The 17,638-nt window shown below is 49.1% G+C and overlaps 27 non-coding genes across 27 annotated transcripts; 14 read left to right on the top strand and 13 right to left on the bottom strand.

Annotated features, from left to right (window-relative positions):
• Window positions 1-63: 63 nt before the first annotated feature.
• On the bottom strand, window positions 64-137 carry trnam-cau (transfer RNA methionine (anticodon CAU)). The gene has a single exon. It is a non-coding gene; the product is annotated as a tRNA-Met (tRNA).
• A 1,122-nt stretch (window positions 138-1,259) lies between these two features.
• On the top strand, window positions 1,260-1,342 carry trnal-cag (transfer RNA leucine (anticodon CAG)). The gene has a single exon. It is a non-coding gene; the product is annotated as a tRNA-Leu (tRNA).
• Window positions 1,343-2,128: 786 nt separating this feature from the next.
• Window positions 2,129-2,201, top strand: trnar-acg (transfer RNA arginine (anticodon ACG)). The gene has a single exon. It is a non-coding gene; the product is annotated as a tRNA-Arg (tRNA).
• A 268-nt stretch (window positions 2,202-2,469) lies between these two features.
• trnae-cuc (transfer RNA glutamic acid (anticodon CUC)) lies at window positions 2,470-2,541 on the bottom strand. The gene has a single exon. It is a non-coding gene; the product is annotated as a tRNA-Glu (tRNA).
• Window positions 2,542-2,633: 92 nt separating this feature from the next.
• Window positions 2,634-2,707, bottom strand: trnam-cau (transfer RNA methionine (anticodon CAU)). The gene has a single exon. It is a non-coding gene; the product is annotated as a tRNA-Met (tRNA).
• A 1,124-nt stretch (window positions 2,708-3,831) lies between these two features.
• trnal-cag (transfer RNA leucine (anticodon CAG)) lies at window positions 3,832-3,914 on the top strand. Its single transcript has one exon. It is a non-coding gene; the product is annotated as a tRNA-Leu (tRNA).
• A 786-nt stretch (window positions 3,915-4,700) lies between these two features.
• trnar-acg (transfer RNA arginine (anticodon ACG)) lies at window positions 4,701-4,773 on the top strand. The gene has a single exon. It is a non-coding gene; the product is annotated as a tRNA-Arg (tRNA).
• A 259-nt stretch (window positions 4,774-5,032) lies between these two features.
• Window positions 5,033-5,104, bottom strand: trnae-cuc (transfer RNA glutamic acid (anticodon CUC)). Its single transcript has one exon. It is a non-coding gene; the product is annotated as a tRNA-Glu (tRNA).
• A 92-nt stretch (window positions 5,105-5,196) lies between these two features.
• On the bottom strand, window positions 5,197-5,270 carry trnam-cau (transfer RNA methionine (anticodon CAU)). Its single transcript has one exon. It is a non-coding gene; the product is annotated as a tRNA-Met (tRNA).
• A 1,124-nt stretch (window positions 5,271-6,394) lies between these two features.
• trnal-cag (transfer RNA leucine (anticodon CAG)) lies at window positions 6,395-6,477 on the top strand. Its single transcript has one exon. It is a non-coding gene; the product is annotated as a tRNA-Leu (tRNA).
• Window positions 6,478-7,263: 786 nt separating this feature from the next.
• On the top strand, window positions 7,264-7,336 carry trnar-acg (transfer RNA arginine (anticodon ACG)). Its single transcript has one exon. It is a non-coding gene; the product is annotated as a tRNA-Arg (tRNA).
• Window positions 7,337-7,595: 259 nt separating this feature from the next.
• On the bottom strand, window positions 7,596-7,667 carry trnae-cuc (transfer RNA glutamic acid (anticodon CUC)). The gene has a single exon. It is a non-coding gene; the product is annotated as a tRNA-Glu (tRNA).
• A 92-nt stretch (window positions 7,668-7,759) lies between these two features.
• Window positions 7,760-7,833, bottom strand: trnam-cau (transfer RNA methionine (anticodon CAU)). Its single transcript has one exon. It is a non-coding gene; the product is annotated as a tRNA-Met (tRNA).
• A 1,124-nt stretch (window positions 7,834-8,957) lies between these two features.
• trnal-cag (transfer RNA leucine (anticodon CAG)) lies at window positions 8,958-9,040 on the top strand. The gene has a single exon. It is a non-coding gene; the product is annotated as a tRNA-Leu (tRNA).
• A 786-nt stretch (window positions 9,041-9,826) lies between these two features.
• trnar-acg (transfer RNA arginine (anticodon ACG)) lies at window positions 9,827-9,899 on the top strand. Its single transcript has one exon. It is a non-coding gene; the product is annotated as a tRNA-Arg (tRNA).
• Window positions 9,900-10,167: 268 nt separating this feature from the next.
• trnae-cuc (transfer RNA glutamic acid (anticodon CUC)) lies at window positions 10,168-10,239 on the bottom strand. Its single transcript has one exon. It is a non-coding gene; the product is annotated as a tRNA-Glu (tRNA).
• Window positions 10,240-10,331: 92 nt separating this feature from the next.
• trnam-cau (transfer RNA methionine (anticodon CAU)) lies at window positions 10,332-10,405 on the bottom strand. The gene has a single exon. It is a non-coding gene; the product is annotated as a tRNA-Met (tRNA).
• A 1,124-nt stretch (window positions 10,406-11,529) lies between these two features.
• Window positions 11,530-11,612, top strand: trnal-cag (transfer RNA leucine (anticodon CAG)). Its single transcript has one exon. It is a non-coding gene; the product is annotated as a tRNA-Leu (tRNA).
• Window positions 11,613-12,398: 786 nt separating this feature from the next.
• trnar-acg (transfer RNA arginine (anticodon ACG)) lies at window positions 12,399-12,471 on the top strand. Its single transcript has one exon. It is a non-coding gene; the product is annotated as a tRNA-Arg (tRNA).
• A 259-nt stretch (window positions 12,472-12,730) lies between these two features.
• Window positions 12,731-12,802, bottom strand: trnae-cuc (transfer RNA glutamic acid (anticodon CUC)). Its single transcript has one exon. It is a non-coding gene; the product is annotated as a tRNA-Glu (tRNA).
• A 92-nt stretch (window positions 12,803-12,894) lies between these two features.
• On the bottom strand, window positions 12,895-12,968 carry trnam-cau (transfer RNA methionine (anticodon CAU)). The gene has a single exon. It is a non-coding gene; the product is annotated as a tRNA-Met (tRNA).
• Window positions 12,969-14,092: 1,124 nt separating this feature from the next.
• trnal-cag (transfer RNA leucine (anticodon CAG)) lies at window positions 14,093-14,175 on the top strand. Its single transcript has one exon. It is a non-coding gene; the product is annotated as a tRNA-Leu (tRNA).
• Window positions 14,176-14,961: 786 nt separating this feature from the next.
• On the top strand, window positions 14,962-15,034 carry trnar-acg (transfer RNA arginine (anticodon ACG)). Its single transcript has one exon. It is a non-coding gene; the product is annotated as a tRNA-Arg (tRNA).
• Window positions 15,035-15,293: 259 nt separating this feature from the next.
• trnae-cuc (transfer RNA glutamic acid (anticodon CUC)) lies at window positions 15,294-15,365 on the bottom strand. Its single transcript has one exon. It is a non-coding gene; the product is annotated as a tRNA-Glu (tRNA).
• A 92-nt stretch (window positions 15,366-15,457) lies between these two features.
• Window positions 15,458-15,531, bottom strand: trnam-cau (transfer RNA methionine (anticodon CAU)). The gene has a single exon. It is a non-coding gene; the product is annotated as a tRNA-Met (tRNA).
• Window positions 15,532-16,655: 1,124 nt separating this feature from the next.
• On the top strand, window positions 16,656-16,738 carry trnal-cag (transfer RNA leucine (anticodon CAG)). The gene has a single exon. It is a non-coding gene; the product is annotated as a tRNA-Leu (tRNA).
• A 786-nt stretch (window positions 16,739-17,524) lies between these two features.
• trnar-acg (transfer RNA arginine (anticodon ACG)) lies at window positions 17,525-17,597 on the top strand. Its single transcript has one exon. It is a non-coding gene; the product is annotated as a tRNA-Arg (tRNA).
• The last annotated feature ends 41 nt before the right edge of the window (window positions 17,598-17,638 follow it).

Raw genomic sequence — 17,638 nt, 5'->3', positions numbered from 1 at the left:
GTGGCACACTGTGCGGAAGGAAAACGGGGCTAAAGGCTCAAACTAGTCGACAAAAGGGCACCCTGCCCCGTGTGAGGCTCGAACTCACGACCTTCAGATTATGAGACTGACGCGCTGCCTAACTGCGCCAACGAGGCACGCCCAGACCGACGGCTCCTGGGTGGCCCCTTGTGTCTGGTTGCGTGGCATTTTGTGCGCCACCAGCGAGGAAACTCCTGCGAGGAGAGCACGACTGGGCTTCTTGCACTCTGGCTACCCACACTGAGGACCTTCTCGTTCTTAATTTGTTACACGTACAGAAACAACTTCAAGGAGACACAGAGGGGCTATGTCATGCCCAGGATTCCTATCGTCTTTTAAATGGTGTCGAGAATGGCACGCCTGCCGTTGCTGGACGATCTTGGCGCACATGCTCTCAGGCTAGATAAAACCCATTATAAATAAACACTTACATTTGACACATTTGACACAGCTGACAGATTAATGGAATAACGTTACATATCCACAATGCAAAGTCCCAGTTGTTCAGTGATCACGTGTTTGGCTCGTCTTTAGCCTCATTATCTAGTAGAAAAACTTAAATTGTGCTAAAGTTGAAAGACTGTCCTATGTAAGTTGGTGACGTGTTCCACGTATTAGAGTCTGTTAAAGAAAAAGCTCTGCGGCCATTGCCTGTGGCAGTAAACTGTACTTCGCACTCACCTCTTGAAGAATCTCTTGTTTGCCTTGTGTGCTCGAGACACAATGCTACCGGTTCTTTTAAGGATGTCGCCGCCGTATGGTTAACTGTTGTCTACATTAGAAGGCAACTGCGAACCATAAAAAGGCCCTGAGACGTACAGAGATGGCGCTTTTTCGCTAAATTGCAATGCCGGCGTCCATCCGCATTTGATCAAGTATTTTCATTGCGCGTTCAAGTAGAACGAGCAGGGTCTGAGAATGGCGATTCCTTTTTGTGACCCTGTTCTAAAACAGTATGATCAAGGGGGAAAGGATCATTGAATGCAAAACCACTTTGACAGCATCCGTTACAGGGCATATGGAGACGGGCTGGGTGTGCTTTTGGCAAATGAAAGGCTTCGGGCACATTGTTCCTCATTTCGAAAAATCCACATTCGTCACTATTTCAAGGCGTTTGTAAAGAAATAAATAAGAATTAAAGATGAGCTGCATGAAGGCAATAAAATCGTGAGTCATTCCAAAAGCTACACCGGCACATTCGCTGAGGAGCGCAATCGACTCGCCCGGACCATGGGTTGGTCAGGATGGCCGAGCGGTCTAAGGCGCTGCGTTCAGGTCGCAGTCTCCTCTGGAGGCGTGTGTTCGAATCCCACTTCTGACATTCTCTTGCCTTTGTTGTAGCCACCCGTGCTGTGTATCGCGCTTTCTTCCGAGGGAGCGTCCTTTTCAAAGACGCCAGGAGACAGGCACGCGGGGGATGACCCGGTTTCCCATTCTGGTAGAGATGAAGGTTCAAGGTTCAATTTATTGCAATATAGTGTCAAACACAATTGGAATTCTTTACATCCAGTCACGCATGGATGTAATGTGGCAAACGAAACATTAAGACAGAACAAGATATGACAATACACAGTCATATGAAAGGTGAATGGAAGGTGCTAAGAGTAATAATGATACTTACACTAATACTGAATGATAAAAGTAGGAGTAATAGAAACAATAAAGTGCAAACAGTGCATTCAGTCCTGAAAAGGAATTGAATTGTCATTAAGCAGCCTGGCGGCCGTGGGAAAGAAGCTCAGGCGATGCCGGGATTTTGCAGTTCTCGGGAGCCGAAGCCTTCTACCTGAAAGGAGCAGCTGAAACATGGTACAGCCTGGATGAGATGGGTCAGACATAATTTTTCTTGCCCTTCTCACAGCCCTGATGTTGTGAAGGGATTCCAGAGAAGGTAGAGAGGTGTTGATCACTCTCTCTGCCGAGCGGATCACCCGCTGCAGCTTGGCCTTGTCCTTGGCTGCTGCAGCAGGGAACCATGTAATTATTGATTGTGTAATAATGGATTTAATGATGGCAGAGTAAAACCGGATTAATATTTAATAATGAAGTTTGGCAGCTGGCCTCCAGAATCCAGCTGTCTTCTCCAAGCATGACTTCCCAGGTTGTTGGGCCAGTGGCGCAATGGATAACGCGTCTGACTACGGATCAGAAGATTCTAGGTTCGACTCCTGGCTGGCTCGATCCTGTTTTTACTCCTTCCTCCCACAAGTTGGGTGTCTGCTGTCCTGCGTCAACATGCCTCAGTAGAGCAGAGGACGCACACCAGGCTCTGATTGCTCAGATGGCGGAGCGCAGGACTGCAGGCAGGCAATTTAGCCGTCCAACCTTAGGTCGATGGGCCGGAGGCAGTGAAGCTTTGCCTCTTGGAGGTGCTGCGATCCTTGCCTTCGAAGCCAGCATTGCGCATAACCCGGCCGGTGAAAAAGGCAAGCGCACGTCAAAAGAGCGTTCCCTGACCGGGAATCGAACCCGGGCCGCGGCGGTGAGAGCGCCGAATCCTAGCCACTAGACCACCAGGGAGGACACGCTTGCCTTCAGGCCGTGGACGCGTGGCACACTGTGCGGAAGGAAAACGGGGCTAAAGGCTCAAACTAGTCGACAAAAGGGCACCCTGCCCCGTGTGAGGCTCGAACTCACGACCTTCAGATTATGAGACTGACGCGCTGCCTAACTGCGCCAACGAGGCACGCCCAGACCGACGGCTCCTGGGTGGCCCCTTTTGTCTGGTTGCGTGGCATTTTGTGCGCCACCAGCGAGGAAACTCCTACGAGGAGAGCACGACTGGGCTTCTTGCACTCTGGCTACCCACACTGAGGACCTTCTCGTTCTTAATTTGTTACACGTACAGAAACAACTTCAAGGAGACACAGAGGGGCTATGTCATGCCCAGGATTCCTATCGTCTTTTAAATGGTGTCGAGAATGGCACGCCTGCCGTTGCTGGACGATCTTGGCGCACATGCTCTCAGGCTAGATAAAACCCATTATAAATAAACACTTACATTTGACACATTTGACACAGCTGACAGATTAATGGAATAACGTTACATATCCACAATGGAAAGTCCCAGTTGTTCAGTGATCACGTATTTGGCTCGTCTTTAGCCTCATTATCTAGTAGAAAAACTTAAATTGTGCTAAAGTTGAAAGACTGTCCTATGTAAGTTGGTGACGTGTTCCACGTATTAGAGTCTGTTAAAGAAAAAGCTCTGCGGCCATTGCCTGTGGTAGTAAACTGTACTTCGCACTCACCTCTTGAAGAATCTCTTGTTTGCCTTGTGTGCTCGAGACACAATGCCACCGGTTCTTTTAAGGATGTCGCCGCCGTATGGTTAACTGTTGTCTACATTAGAAGGCAACTGCGAACCATAAAAAGGCCCTGAGACGTACAGAGATGGCGCTTTTTCGCTAAATTGCAATGCCGGCGTCCATCCGCATTTGATCAAGTATTTTCATTGCGCGTTCAAGTAGAACGAGCAGGGTCTGAGAATGGCGATTCCTTTTTGTGACCCTGTTCTAAAACAGTATGATCAAGGGGGAAAGGATCATTGAATGCAAAACCACTTTGACAGCATCTGTTACAGGGCATATGGAGACGGGCTGGGTGTGCTTTTGGCAAATGAAAGGCTTCGGGCACATTGTTCCTCATTTAGAAAAATCCACATTCGTCACTATTTCAAGGCGTTTGTAAAGAAATAAATAAGAATTAAAGATAAGCTGCATGAAGGCAATAAAATCGTGAGTCATTCCAAAAGCTACACCGGCACATTCGCTGAGGAGCGCTATCGACTCGCCCAGGCCAGTTGGGTTGGTCAGGATGGCCGAGCGGTCTAAGGCGCTGCGTTCAGGTCGCAGTCTCCTCTGGAGGCGTGGGTTCGAATCCCACTTCTGACATTCTCTTACCTTTGTTGTAGCCACCCGTGCTGTGTATCGCGCTTTCTTCCGAGGGAGCGTCCTTTTCAAAGACGCCAGGAGACAGGCACGCGGGGGATGACCCGGTTTCCCATTTTGGTAGAGATGAAGGTTCAAGGTTCAATTTATTGCAATATAGTGTCAAACACAATTGGAATTCTTTACATCCAGTCACGCATGGATGTAATGTGGCAAACGAAACATTAAGACAGAACAAGATATGACAATACACAGTCATATGGAAGGTGAATGGAAGGTGCTAAGAGTAATAATGATACTTACACTAATACTGAATGATAAAAGTAGGAGTAATAGAAACAATAAAGTGCAAACAGTGCATTCAGTCCTGAAAAGGAATTGGATTGTCATTAAGCAGCCTGGCGGCCGTGGGAAAGAAGCTCAGGCGATGCCGGGATTTTGCAGTTCTCGGGAGCCGAAGCCTTCTACCTGAAAGGAGCAGCTGAAACATGGTACAGCCTGGATGAGATGGGTCAGACATAATTTTTCTTGCCCTTCTCACAGCCCTGATGTTGTGAAGGGATTCCAGAGAAGGTAGAGAGGTGTTGATCACTCTCTCTGCCGAGCGGATCACCCGCTGCAGCTTGGCCTTGTCCTTGGCTGCTGCAGCAGGGAACCATGTAATTATTGATTGTGTAATAATGGATTTAATGATGGCAGAGTAAAACCGGATTAATATTTAATAACGAAGTTTGGCAGCTGGCCTCCAGAATCCAGCTGTCTTCTCCAAGCATGACTTCCCAGGTTGTTGGGCCAGTGGCGCAATGGATAACGCGTCTGACTACGGATCAGAAGATTCTAGGTTCGACTCCTGGCTGGCTCGATCCTGTTTTTACTCCTTCCTCCCACAAGTTGGGTGTCTGCTGTCCTGCGTCAACATGCCTCAGTAGAGCAGAGGACGCACACCAGGCTCTGATTGCGGAGCGCAGGACTGCAGGCAGGCAATTTAGCCGTCCAACCTTAGGTCGATGGGCCGGAGGCAGTGAAGCTTTGCCTCTTGGAGGTGCTGCGATCCTTGCCTTCGAAGCCAGCATTGCGCATAACCCGGCCGGTGAAAAAGGCAAGCGCACGTCAAAAGAGCGTTCCCTGACCGGGAATCGAACCCGGGCCGCGGCGGTGAGAGCGCCGAATCCTAGCCACTAGACCACCAGGGAGGACACGCTGGCCTTCAGGCCGTGGACGCGTGGCACACTGTGCGGAAGGAAAACGGGGCTAAAGGCTCAAACTAGTCGACAAAAGGGCACCCTGCCCCGTGTGAGGCTCGAACTCACGACCTTCAGATTATGAGACTGACGCGCTGCCTAACTGCGCCAACGAGGCACGCCCAGACCGACGGCTCCTGGGTGGTTCCTTGTGTCTGGTTGCGTGGCATTTTGTGCGCCACCAGCGAGGAAACTCCTGCGAGGAGAGCACGACTGGGCTTCTTGCACTCTGGCTACCCACACTGAGGACCTTCTCGTTCTTAATTTGTTACACGTACAGAAACAACTTCAAGGAGACACAGAGGGGCTATGTCATGCCCAGGATTCCTATCGTCTTTTAAATGGTGTCGAGAATGGCACGCCTGCCGTTGCTGGACGATCTTGGCGCACATGCTCTCAGGCTAGATAAAACCCATTATAAATAAACACTTACATTTGACACATTTGACACAGCTGACAGATTAATGGAATAACGTTACATATCCACAATGCAAAGTCCCAGTTGTTCAGTGATCACGTGTTTGGCTCGTCTTTAGCCTCATTATCTAGTAGAAAAACTTAAATTGTGCTAAAGTTGAAAGACTGTCCTATGTAAGTTGGTGACGTGTTCCACGTATTAGAGTCTGTTAAAGAAAAAGCTCTGCGGCCATTGCCTGTGGCAGTAAACTGTACTTCGCACTCACCTCTTGAAGAATCTCTTGTTTGCCTTGTGTGCTCGAGACACAATGCCACCGGTTCTTTTAAGGATGTCGCCGCCGTATGGTTAACTGTTGTCTACATTAGAAGGCAACTGCGAACCATAAAAAGGCCCTGAGACGTACAGAGATGGCGCTTTTTCCCTAAATTGCAATGCCGGCGTCCATCCGCATTTGATCAAGTATTTTCATTGCGCGTTCAAGTAGAACGAGCAGGGTCTGAGAATGGCGATTCCTTTTTGTGACCCTGTTCTAAAACAGTATGATCAAGGGGGAAAGGATCATTGAATGCAAAACCACTTTGACAGCATCCGTTACAGGGCATATGGAGACGGGCTGGGTGTGCTTTTGGCAAATGAAAGGCTTCGGGCACATTGTTCCTCATTTAGAAAAATCCACATTCGTCACTATTTCAAGGCGTTTGTAAAGAAATAAATAAGAATTAAAGATAAGCTGCATGAAGGCAATAAAATCGTGAGTCATTCCAAAAGCTACACCGGCACATTCGCTGAGGAGCGCTATCGACTCGCCCAGGCCAGTTGGGTTGGTCAGGATGGCCGAGCGGTCTAAGGCGCTGCGTTCAGGTCGCAGTCTCCTCTGGAGGCGTGGGTTCGAATCCCACTTCTGACATTCTCTTACCTTTGTTGTAGCCACCCGTGCTGTGTATCGCGCTTTCTTCCGAGGGAGCGTCCTTTTCAAAGACGCCAGGAGACAGGCACGCGGGGGATGACCCGGTTTCCCATTTTGGTAGAGATGAAGGTTCAAGGTTCAATTTATTGCAATATAGTGTCAAACACAATTGGAATTCTTTACATCCAGTCACGCATGGATGTAATGTGGCAAACGAAACATTAAGACAGAACAAGATATGACAATACACAGTCATATGGAAGGTGAATGGAAGGTGCTAAGAGTAATAATGATACTTACACTAATACTGAATGATAAAAGTAGGAGTAATAGAAACAATAAAGTGCAAACAGTGCATTCAGTCCTGAAAAGGAATTGGATTGTCATTAAGCAGCCTGGCGGCCGTGGGAAAGAAGCTCAGGCGATGCCGGGATTTTGCAGTTCTCGGGAGCCGAAGCCTTCTACCTGAAAGGAGCAGCTGAAACATGGTACAGCCTGGATGAGATGGGTCAGACATAATTTTTCTTGCCCTTCTCACAGCCCTGATGTTGTGAAGGGATTCCAGAGAAGGTAGAGAGGTGTTGATCACTCTCTCTGCCGAGCGGATCACCCGCTGCAGCTTGGCCTTGTCCTTGGCTGCTGCAGCAGGGAACCATGTAATTATTGATTGTGTAATAATGGATTTAATGATGGCAGAGTAAAACCGGATTAATATTTAATAATGAAGTTTGGCAGCTGGCCTCCAGAATCCAGCTGTTTTCTCCAAGCATGACTTCCCAGGTTGTTGGGCCAGTGGCGCAATGGATAACGCGTCTGACTACGGATCAGAAGATTCTAGGTTCGACTCCTGGCTGGCTCGATCCTGTTTTTACTCCTTCCTCCCACAAGTTGGGTGTCTGCTGTCCTGCGTCAACATGCCTCAGTAGAGCAGAGGACGCACACCAGGCTCTGATTGCGGAGCGCAGGACTGCAGGCAGGCAATTTAGCCGTCCAACCTTAGGTCGATGGGCCGGAGGCAGTGAAGCTTTGCCTCTTGGAGGTGCTGCGATCCTTGCCTTCGAAGCCAGCATTGCGCATAACCCGGCCGGTGAAAAAGGCAAGCGCACGTCAAAAGAGCGTTCCCTGACCGGGAATCGAACCCGGGCCGCGGCGGTGAGAGCGCCGAATCCTAGCCACTAGACCACCAGGGAGGACACGCTGGCCTTCAGGCCGTGGACGCGTGGCACACTGTGCGGAAGGAAAACGGGGCTAAAGGCTCAAACTAGTCGACAAAAGGGCACCCTGCCCCGTGTGAGGCTCGAACTCACGACCTTCAGATTATGAGACTGACGCGCTGCCTAACTGCGCCAACGAGGCACGCCCAGACCGACGGCTCCTGGGTGGCCCCTTTTGTCTGGTTGCGTGGCATTTTGTGCGCCACCAGCGAGGAAACTCCTACGAGGAGAGCACGACTGGGCTTCTTGCACTCTGGCTACCCACACTGAGGACCTTCTCGTTCTTAATTTGTTACACGTACAGAAACAACTTCAAGGAGACACAGAGGGGCTATGTCATGCCCAGGATTCCTATCGTCTTTTAAATGGTGTCGAGAATGGCACGCCTGCCGTTGCTGGACGATCTTGGCGCACATGCTCTCAGGCTAGATAAAACCCATTATAAATAAACACTTACATTTGACACATTTGACACAGCTGACAGATTAATGGAATAACGTTACATATCCACAATGGAAAGTCCCAGTTGTTCAGTGATCACGTATTTGGCTCGTCTTTAGCCTCATTATCTAGTAGAAAAACTTAAATTGGGCTAAAGTTGAAAGACTGTCCTATGTAAGTTGGTGACGTGTTCCACGTATTAGAGTCTGTTAAAGAAAAAGCTCTGCGGCCATTGCCTGTGGCAGTAAACTGTACTTCGCACTCACCTCTTGAAGAATCTCTTGTTTGCCTTGTGTGCTCGAGACACAATGCCACCGGTTCTTTTAAGGATGTCGCCGCCGTATGGTTAACTGTTGTCTACATTAGAAGGCAACTGCGAACCATAAAAAGGCCCTGAGACGTACAGAGATGGCGCTTTTTCGCTAAATTGCAATGCCGGCGTCCATCCGCATTTGATCAAGTATTTTCATTGCGCGTTCAAGTAGAACGAGCAGGGTCTGAGAATGGCGATTCCTTTTTGTGACCCTGTTCTAAAACAGTATGATCAAGGGGGAAAGGATCATTGAATGCAAAACCACTTTGACAGCATCCGTTACAGGGCATATGGAGACGGGCTGGGTGTGCTTTTGGCAAATGAAAGGCTTCGGGCACATTGTTCCTCATTTCGAAAAATCCACATTCGTCACTATTTCAAGGCGTTTGTAAAGAAATAAATAAGAATTAAAGATGAGCTGCATGAAGGCAATAAAATCGTGAGTCATTCCAAAAGCTACACCGGCACATTCGCTGAGGAGCGCAATCGACTCGCCCGGGCCAGTTGGGTTGGTCAGGATGGCCGAGCGGTCTAAGGCGCTGCGTTCAGGTCGCAGTCTCCTCTGGAGGCGTGGGTTCGAATCCCACTTCTGACATTCTCTTGCCTTTGTTGTAGCCACCCGTGCTGTGTATCGCGCTTTCTTCCGAGGGAGCGTCCTTTTCAAAGACGCCAGGAGACAGGCACGCGGGGGATGACCCGGTTTCCCATTCTGGTAGAGATGAAGGTTCAAGGTTCAATTTATTGCAATATAGTGTCAAACACAATTGGAATTCTTTACATCCAGTCACGCATGGATGTAATGTGGCAAACGAAACATTAAGACAGAACAAGATATGACAATACACAGTCATATGGAAGGTGAATGGAAGGTGCTAAGAGTAATAATGATACTTACACTAATACTGAATGATAAAAGTAGGAGTAATAGAAACAATAAAGTGCAAACAGTGCATTCAGTCCTGAAAAGGAATTGAATTGTCATTAAGCAGCCTGGCGGCCGTGGGAAAGAAGCTCAGGCGATGCCGGGATTTTGCAGTTCTCGGGAGCCGAAGCCTTCTACCTGAAAGGAGCAGCTGAAACATGGTACAGCCTGGATGAGATGGGTCAGACATAATTTTTCTTGCCCTTCTCACAGCCCTGATGTTGTGAAGGGATTCCAGAGAAGGTAGAGAGGTGTTGATCACTCTCTCTGCCGAGCGGATCACCCGCTGCAGCTTGGCCTTGTCCTTGGCTGCTGCAGCAGGGAACCATGTAATTATTGATTGTGTAATAATGGATTTAATGATGGCAGAGTAAAACCGGATTAATATTTAATAATGAAGTTTGGCAGCTGGCCTCCAGAATCCAGCTGTCTTCTCCAAGCATGACTTCCCAGGTTGTTGGGCCAGTGGCGCAATGGATAACGCGTCTGACTACGGATCAGAAGATTCTAGGTTCGACTCCTGGCTGGCTCGATCCTGTTTTTACTCCTTCCTCCCACAAGTTGGATGTCTGCTGTCCTGCGTCAACATGCCTCAGTAGAGCAGAGGACGCACACCAGGCTCTGATTGCTCAGATGGCGGAGCGCAGGACTGCAGGCAGGCAATTTAGCCGTCCAACCTTAGGTCGATGGGCCGGAGGCAGTGAAGCTTTGCCTCTTGGAGGTGCTGCGATCCTTGCCTTCGAAGCCAGCATTGCGCATAACCCGGCCGGTGAAAAAGGCAAGCGCACGTCAAAAGAGCGTTCCCTGACCGGGAATCGAACCCGGGCCGCGGCGGTGAGAGCGCCGAATCCTAGCCACTAGACCACCAGGGAGGACACGCTGGCCTTCAGGCCGTGGACGCGTGGCACACTGTGCGGAAGGAAAACGGGGCTAAAGGCTCAAACTAGTCCACAAAAGGGCACCCTGCCCCGTGTGAGGCTCGAACTCACGATCTTCAGATTATGAGACTGACGCGCTGCCTAACTGCGCCAACGAGGCACGCCCAGACCGACGGCTCCTGGGTGGCCCCTTGTGTCTGGTTGCGTGGCATTTTGTGCGCCACCAGCGAGGAAACTCCTGCGAGGAGGGCACGACTGGGCTTCTTGCACTCTGGCTACCCACACTGAGGACCTTCTCGTTCTTAATTTGTTACACGTACAGAAACAACTGCAAGGAGACACAGAGGGGCTATGTCATGCCCAGGATTCCTATCGTCTTTTAAATGGTGTCGAGAATGGCACGCCTGCCGTTGCTGGACGATCTTGGCGCACATGCTCTCAGGCTAGATAAAACCCATTATAAATAAACACTTACATTTGACACATTTGACACAGCTGACAGATTAATGGAATAACGTTACATATCCACAATGCAAAGTCCCAGTTGTTCAGTGATCACGTGTTTGGCTCGTCTTTAGCCTCATTATCTAGTAGAAAAACTTAAATTGTGCTAAAGTTGAAAGACTGTCCTATGTAAGTTGGTGACGTGTTCCACGTATTAGAGTCTGTTAAAGAAAAAGCTCTGCGGCCATTGCCTGTGGCAGTAAACTGTACTTCGCACTCACCTCTTGAAGAATCTCTTGTTTGCCTTGTGTGCTCGAGACACAATGCCACCGGTTCTTTTAAGGATGTCGCCGCCGTATGGTTAACTGTTGTCTACATTAGAAGGCAACTGCGAACCATAAAAAGGCCCTGAGACGTACAGAGATGGCGCTTTTTTGCTAAATTGCAATGCCGGCGTCCATCCGCATTTGATCAAGTATTTTCATTGCGCGTTCAAGTAGAACGAGCAGGGTCTGAGAATGGCGATTCCTTTTTGTGACCCTGTTCTAAAACAGTATGATCAAGGGGGAAAGGATCATTGAATGCAAAACCACTTTGACAGCATCCGTTACAGGGCATATGGAGACGGGCTGGGTGTGCTTTTGGCAAATGAAAGGCTTCGGGCACATTGTTCCTCATTTAGAAAAATCCACATTCGTCACTATTTCAAGGCGTTTGTAAAGAAATAAATAAGAATTAAAGATAAGCTGCATGAAGGCAATAAAATCGTGAGTCATTCCAAAAGCTACACCGGCACATTCGCTGAGGAGCGCTATCGACTCGCCCAGTTCAGTTGGGTTGGTCAGGATGGCCGAGCGGTCTAAGGCGCTGCGTTCAGGTCGCAGTCTCCTCTGGAGGCGTGGGTTCGAATCCCACTTCTGACATTCTCTTACCTTTGTTGTAGCCACCCGTGCTGTGTATCGCGCTTTCTTCCGAGGGAGCGTCCTTTTCAAAGACGCCAGGAGACAGGCACGCGGGGGATGACCCGGTTTCCCATTTTGGTAGAGATGAAGGTTCAAGGTTCAATTTATTGCAATATAGTGTCAAACACAATTGGAATTCTTTACATCCAGTCACGCATGGATGTAATGTGGCAAACGAAACATTAAGACAGAACAAGATATGACAATACACAGTCATATGGAAGGTGAATGGAAGGTGCTAAGAGTAATAATGATACTTACACTAATACTGAATGATAAAAGTAGGAGTAATAGAAACAATAAAGTGCAAACAGTACATTCAGTCCTGAAAAGGAATTGGATTGTCATTAAGCAGCCTGGCGGCCGTGGGAAAGAAGCTCAGGCGATGCCGGGATTTTGCAGTTCTCGGGCGCCGAAGCCTTCTACCTGAAAGGAGCAGCTGAAACATGGTACAGCCTGGATGAGATGGGTCAGACATAATTTTTCTTGCCCTTCTCACAGCCCTGATGTTGTGAAGGGATTCCAGAGAAGGTAGAGAGGTGTTGATCACTCTCTCTGCCGAGCGGATCACCCGCTGCAGCTTGGCCTTGTCCTTGGCTGCTGCAGCAGGGAACCATGTAATTATTGATTGTGTAATAATGGATTTAATGATGGCAGAGTAAAACCGGATTAATATTTAATAATGAAGTTTGGCAGCTGGCCTCCAGAATCCAGCTGTCTTCTCCAAGCATGACTTCCCAGGTTGTTGGGCCAGTGGCGCAATGGATAACGCGTCTGACTACGGATCAGAAGATTCTAGGTTCGACTCCTGGCTGGCTCGATCCTGTTTTTACTCCTTCCTCCCACAAGTTGGGTGTCTGCTGTCCTGCGTCAACATGCCTCAGTAGAGCAGAGGACGCACACCAGGCTCTGATTGCGGAGCGCAGGACTGCAGGCAGGCAATTTAGCCGTCCAACCTTAGGTCGATGGGCCGGAGGCAGTGAAGCTTTGCCTCTTGGAGGTGCTGCGATCCTTGCCTTCGAAGCCAGCATTGCGCATAACCCGGCCGGTGAGGAGGGCAAGCGCACGTCAAAAGAGCGTTCCCTGACCGGGAATCGAACCCGGGCCACGGCGGTGAGAGCGCCGAATCCTAGCCACTAGACCACCAGGGAGGACACGCTGGCCTTCAGGCCGTGGACGCGTGGCACACTGTGCGGAAGGAAAACGGGGCTAAAGGCTCAAACTAGTCGACAAAAGGGCACCCTGCCCCGTGTGAGGCTCGAACTCACGACCTTCAGATTATGAGACTGACGCGCTGCCTAACTGCGCCAACGAGGCACGCCCAGACCGACGGCTCCTGGGTGGCCCCTTGTGTCTGGTTGCGTGGCATTTTGTGCGCCACCAGCGAGGAAACTCCTGCGAGGAGAGCACGACTGGGCTTCTTGCACTCTGGCTACCTACACTGAGGACCTTCTCGTTCTTAATTTGTTACACGTACAGAAACAACTTCAAGGAGACACAGAGGGGCTATGTCATGCCCAGGATTCCTATCGTCTTTTAAATGGTGTCGAGAATGGCACGCCTGCCGTTGCTGGACGATCTTGGCGCACATGCACTCAGGCTAGATAAAACCCATTATAAATAAACACTTACATTTGACACATTTGACACAGCTGACAGATTAATGGAATAACGTTACATATCCACAATGGAAAGTCCCAGTTGTTCAGTGATCACGTATTTGGCTCGTCTTTAGCCTCATTATCTGGTAGAAAAACTTAAATTGTGCTAAAGTTGAAAGACTGTCCTATGTAAGTTGGTGACGTGTTCCACGTATTAGAGTCTGTTAAAGAAAAAGCTCTGCGGCCATTGCCTGTGGCAGTAAACTGTACTTCGCACTCACCTCTTGAAGAATCTCTTGTTTGCCTTGTGTGCTCGAGACACAATGCCACCGGTTCTTTTAAGGATGTCGCCGCCGTATGGTTAACTGTTGTCTACATTAGAAGGCAACTGCGAACCATAAAAAGGCCCTGAGACGTACAGAGATGGCGCTTTTTCGCTAAATTGCAATGCCGGCGTCCATCCGCATTTGATCAAGTATTTTCATTGCGCGTTCAAGTAGAACGAGCAGGGTCTGAGAATGGCGATTCCTTTTTGTGACCCTGTTCTAAAACAGTATGATCAAGGGGGAAAGGATCATTGAATGCAAAACCACTTTGACAGCATCCGTTACAGGGCATATGGAGACGGGCTGGGTGTGCTTTTGGCAAATGAAAGGCTTCGGGCACATTGTTCCTCATTTCGAAAAATCCACATTCGTCACTATTTCAAGGCGTTTGTAAAGAAATAAATAAGAATTAAAGATGAGCTGCATGAAGGCAATAAAATCGTGAGTCATTCCAAAAGCTACACCGGCACATTCGCTGAGGAGCGCAATCGACTCGCCCGGGCCAGTTGGGTTGGTCAGGATGGCCGAGCGGTCTAAGGCGCTGCGTTCAGGTCGCAGTCTCCTCTGGAGGCGTGGGTTTGAATCCCACTTCTGACATTCTCTTGCCTTTGTTGTAGCCACCCCTGCTGTGTATCGCGCTTTCTTCCGAGGGAGCGTCCTTTTCAAAGACGCCAGGAGACAGGCACGCGGGGGATGACCCGGTTTCCCATTTTGGTAGAGATGAAGGTTCAAGGTTCAATTTATTGCAATATAGTGTCAAACACAATTGGAATTCTTTACATCCAGTCACGCATGGATGTAATGTGGCAAACGAAACATTAAGACAGAACAAGATATGACAATACACAGTCATATGGAAGGTGAATGGAAGGTGCTAAGAGTAATAATGATACTTACACTAATACTGAATGATAAAAGTAGGAGTAATAGAAACAATAAAGTGCAAACAGTGCATTCAGTCCTGAAAAGGAATTGGATTGTCATTAAGCAGCCTGGCGGCCGTGGGAAAGAAGCTCAGGCGATGCCGGGATTTTGCAGTTCTCGGGAGCCGAAGCCTTCTACCTGAAAGGAGCAGCTGAAACATGGTACAGCCTGGATGAGATGGGTCAGACATAATTTTTCTTGCCCTTCTCACAGCCCTGATGTTGTGAAGGGATTCCAGAGAAGGTAGAGAGGTGTTGATCACTCTCTCTGCCGAGCGGATCACCCGCTGCAGCTTGGCCTTGTCCTTGGCTGCTGCAGCAGGGAACCATGTAATTATTGATTGTGTAATAATGGATTTAATGATGGCAGAGTAAAACCGGATTAATATTTAATAATGAAGTTTGGCAGCTGGCCTCCAGAATCCAGCTGTCTTCTCCAAGCATGACTTCCCAGGTTTTTGGGCCAGTGGCGCAATGGATAACGCGTCTGACTACGGATCAGAAGATTCTAGGTTCGACTCCTGGCTGGCTCGATCCTGTTTTTACTCCTTCCTCCCACAAGTTGGGTGTCTGCTGTCCTGCGTCAACATGCCTCAGTAGAGCAGAGGACGCACACCAGGCTCTGATTGCGGAGCGCAGGACTGCAGGCAGGCAATTTAGCCGTCCAACCTTAGGTCGATGGGCCGGAGGCAGTGAAGCTTTGCCTCTTGGAGGTGCTGCGATCCTTGCCTTCGAAGCCAGCATTGCGCATAACCCGGCCGGTGAAAAAGGCAAGCGCACGTCAAAAGAGCGTTCCCTGACCGGGAATCGAACCCGGGCCGCGGCGGTGAGAGCGCCGAATCCTAGCCACTAGACCACCAGGGAGGACACGCTGGCCTTCAGGCCGTGGACGCGTGGCACACTGTGCGGAAGGAAAACGGGGCTAAAGGCTCAAACTAGTCGACAAAAGGGCACCCTGCCCCGTGTGAGGCTCGAACTCACGACCTTCAGATTATGAGACTGACGCGCTGCCTAACTGCGCCAACGAGGCACGCCCAGACCGACGGCTCCTGGGTGGCCCCTTTTGTCTGGTTGCGTGGCATTTTGTGCGCCACCAGCGAGGAAACTCCTACGAGGAGAGCACGACTGGGCTTCTTGCACTCTGGCTACCCACACTGAGGACCTTCTCGTTCTTAATTTGTTACACGTACAGAAACAACTTCAAGGAGACACAGAGGGGCTATGTCATGCCCAGGATTCCTATCGTCTTTTAAATGGTGTCGAGAATGGCACGCCTGCCGTTGCTGGACGATCTTGGCGCACATGCTCTCAGGCTAGATAAAACCCATTATAAATAAACACTTACATTTGACACATTTGACACAGCTGACAGATTAATGGAATAACGTTACATATCCACAATGGAAAGTCCCAGTTGTTCAGTGATCACGTATTTGGCTCGTCTTTAGCCTCATTATCTAGTAGAAAAACTTAAATTGTGCTAAAGTTGAAAGACTGTCCTATGTAAGTTGGTGACGTGTTCCACGTATTAGAGTCTGTTAAAGAAAAAGCTCTGCGGCCATTGCCTGTGGCAGTAAACTGTACTTCGCACTCACCTCTTGAAGAATCTCTTGTTTGCCTTGTGTGCTCGAGACACAATGCCACCGGTTCTTTTAAGGATGTCGCCGCCGTATGGTTAACTGTTGTCTACATTAGAAGGCAACTGCGAACCATAAAAAGGCCCTGAGACGTACAGAGATGGCGCTTTTTCGCTAAATTGCAATGCCGGCGTCCATCCGCATTTGATCAAGTATTTTCATTGCGCGTTCAAGTAGAACGAGCAGGGTCTGAGAATGGCGATTCCTTTTTGTGACCCTGTTCTAAAACAGTATGATCAAGGGGGAAAGGATCATTGAATGCAAAACCACTTTGACAGCATCCGTTACAGGGCATATGGAGACGGGCTGGGTGTGCTTTTGGCAAATGAAAGGCTTCGGGCACATTGTTCCTCATTTCGAAAAATCCACATTCGTCACTATTTCAAGGCGTTTGTAAAGAAATAAATAAGAATTAAAGATGAGCTGCATGAAGGCAATAAAATCGTGAGTCATTCCAAAAGCTACACCGGCACATTCGCTGAGGAGCGCAATCGACTCGCCCGGGCCAGTTGGGTTGGTCAGGATGGCCGAGCGGTCTAAGGCGCTGCGTTCAGGTCGCAGTCTCCTCTGGAGGCGTGGGTTCGAATCCCACTTCTGACATTCTCTTGCCTTTGTTGTAGCCACCCGTGCTGTGTATCGCGCTTTCTTCCGAGGGAGCGTCCTTTTCAAAGACGCCAGGAGACAGGCACGCGGGGGATGACCCGGTTTCCCATTCTGGTAGAGATGAAGGTTCAAGGTTCAATTTATTGCAATATAGTGTCAAACACAATTGGAATTCTTTACATCCAGTCACGCATGGATGTAATGTGGCAAACGAAACATTAAGACAGAACAAGATATGACAATACACAGTCATATGGAAGGTGAATGGAAGGTGCTAAGAGTAATAATGATACTTACACTAATACTGAATGATAAAAGTAGGAGTAATAGAAACAATAAAGTGCAAACAGTGCATTCAGTCCTGAAAAGGAATTGAATTGTCATTAAGCAGCCTGGCGGCCGTGGGAAAGAAGCTCAGGCGATGCCGGGATTTTGCAGTTCTCGGGAGCCGAAGCCTTCTACCTGAAAGGAGCAGCTGAAACATGGTACAGCCTGGATGAGATGGGTCAGACATAATTTTTCTTGCCCTTCTCACAGCCCTGATGTTGTGAAGGGATTCCAGAGAAGGTAGAGAGGTGTTGATCACTCTCTCTGCCGAGCGGATCACCCGCTGCAGCTTGGCCTTGTCCTTGGCTGCTGCAGCAGGGAACCATGTAATTATTGATTGTGTAATAATGGATTTAATGATGGCAGAGTAAAACCGGATTAATATTTAATAATGAAGTTTGGCAGCTGGCCTCCAGAATCCAGCTGTCTTCTCCAAGCATGACTTCCCAGGTTGTTGGGCCAGTGGCGCAATGGATAACGCGTCTGACTACGGATCAGAAGATTCTAGGTTCGACTCCTGGCTGGCTCGATCCTGTTTTTACTCCTTCCTCCCACAAGTTGGATGTCTGC

This window comes from Misgurnus anguillicaudatus, chromosome 10, assembly GCF_027580225.2.
Source record: "Misgurnus anguillicaudatus chromosome 10, ASM2758022v2, whole genome shotgun sequence".
NCBI lineage: Eukaryota > Metazoa > Chordata > Actinopteri > Cypriniformes > Cobitidae > Misgurnus > Misgurnus anguillicaudatus.
Note: the sequence above shows the minus strand (reverse complement) of the source record. Positions and strands in the feature narration are given on the sequence as shown.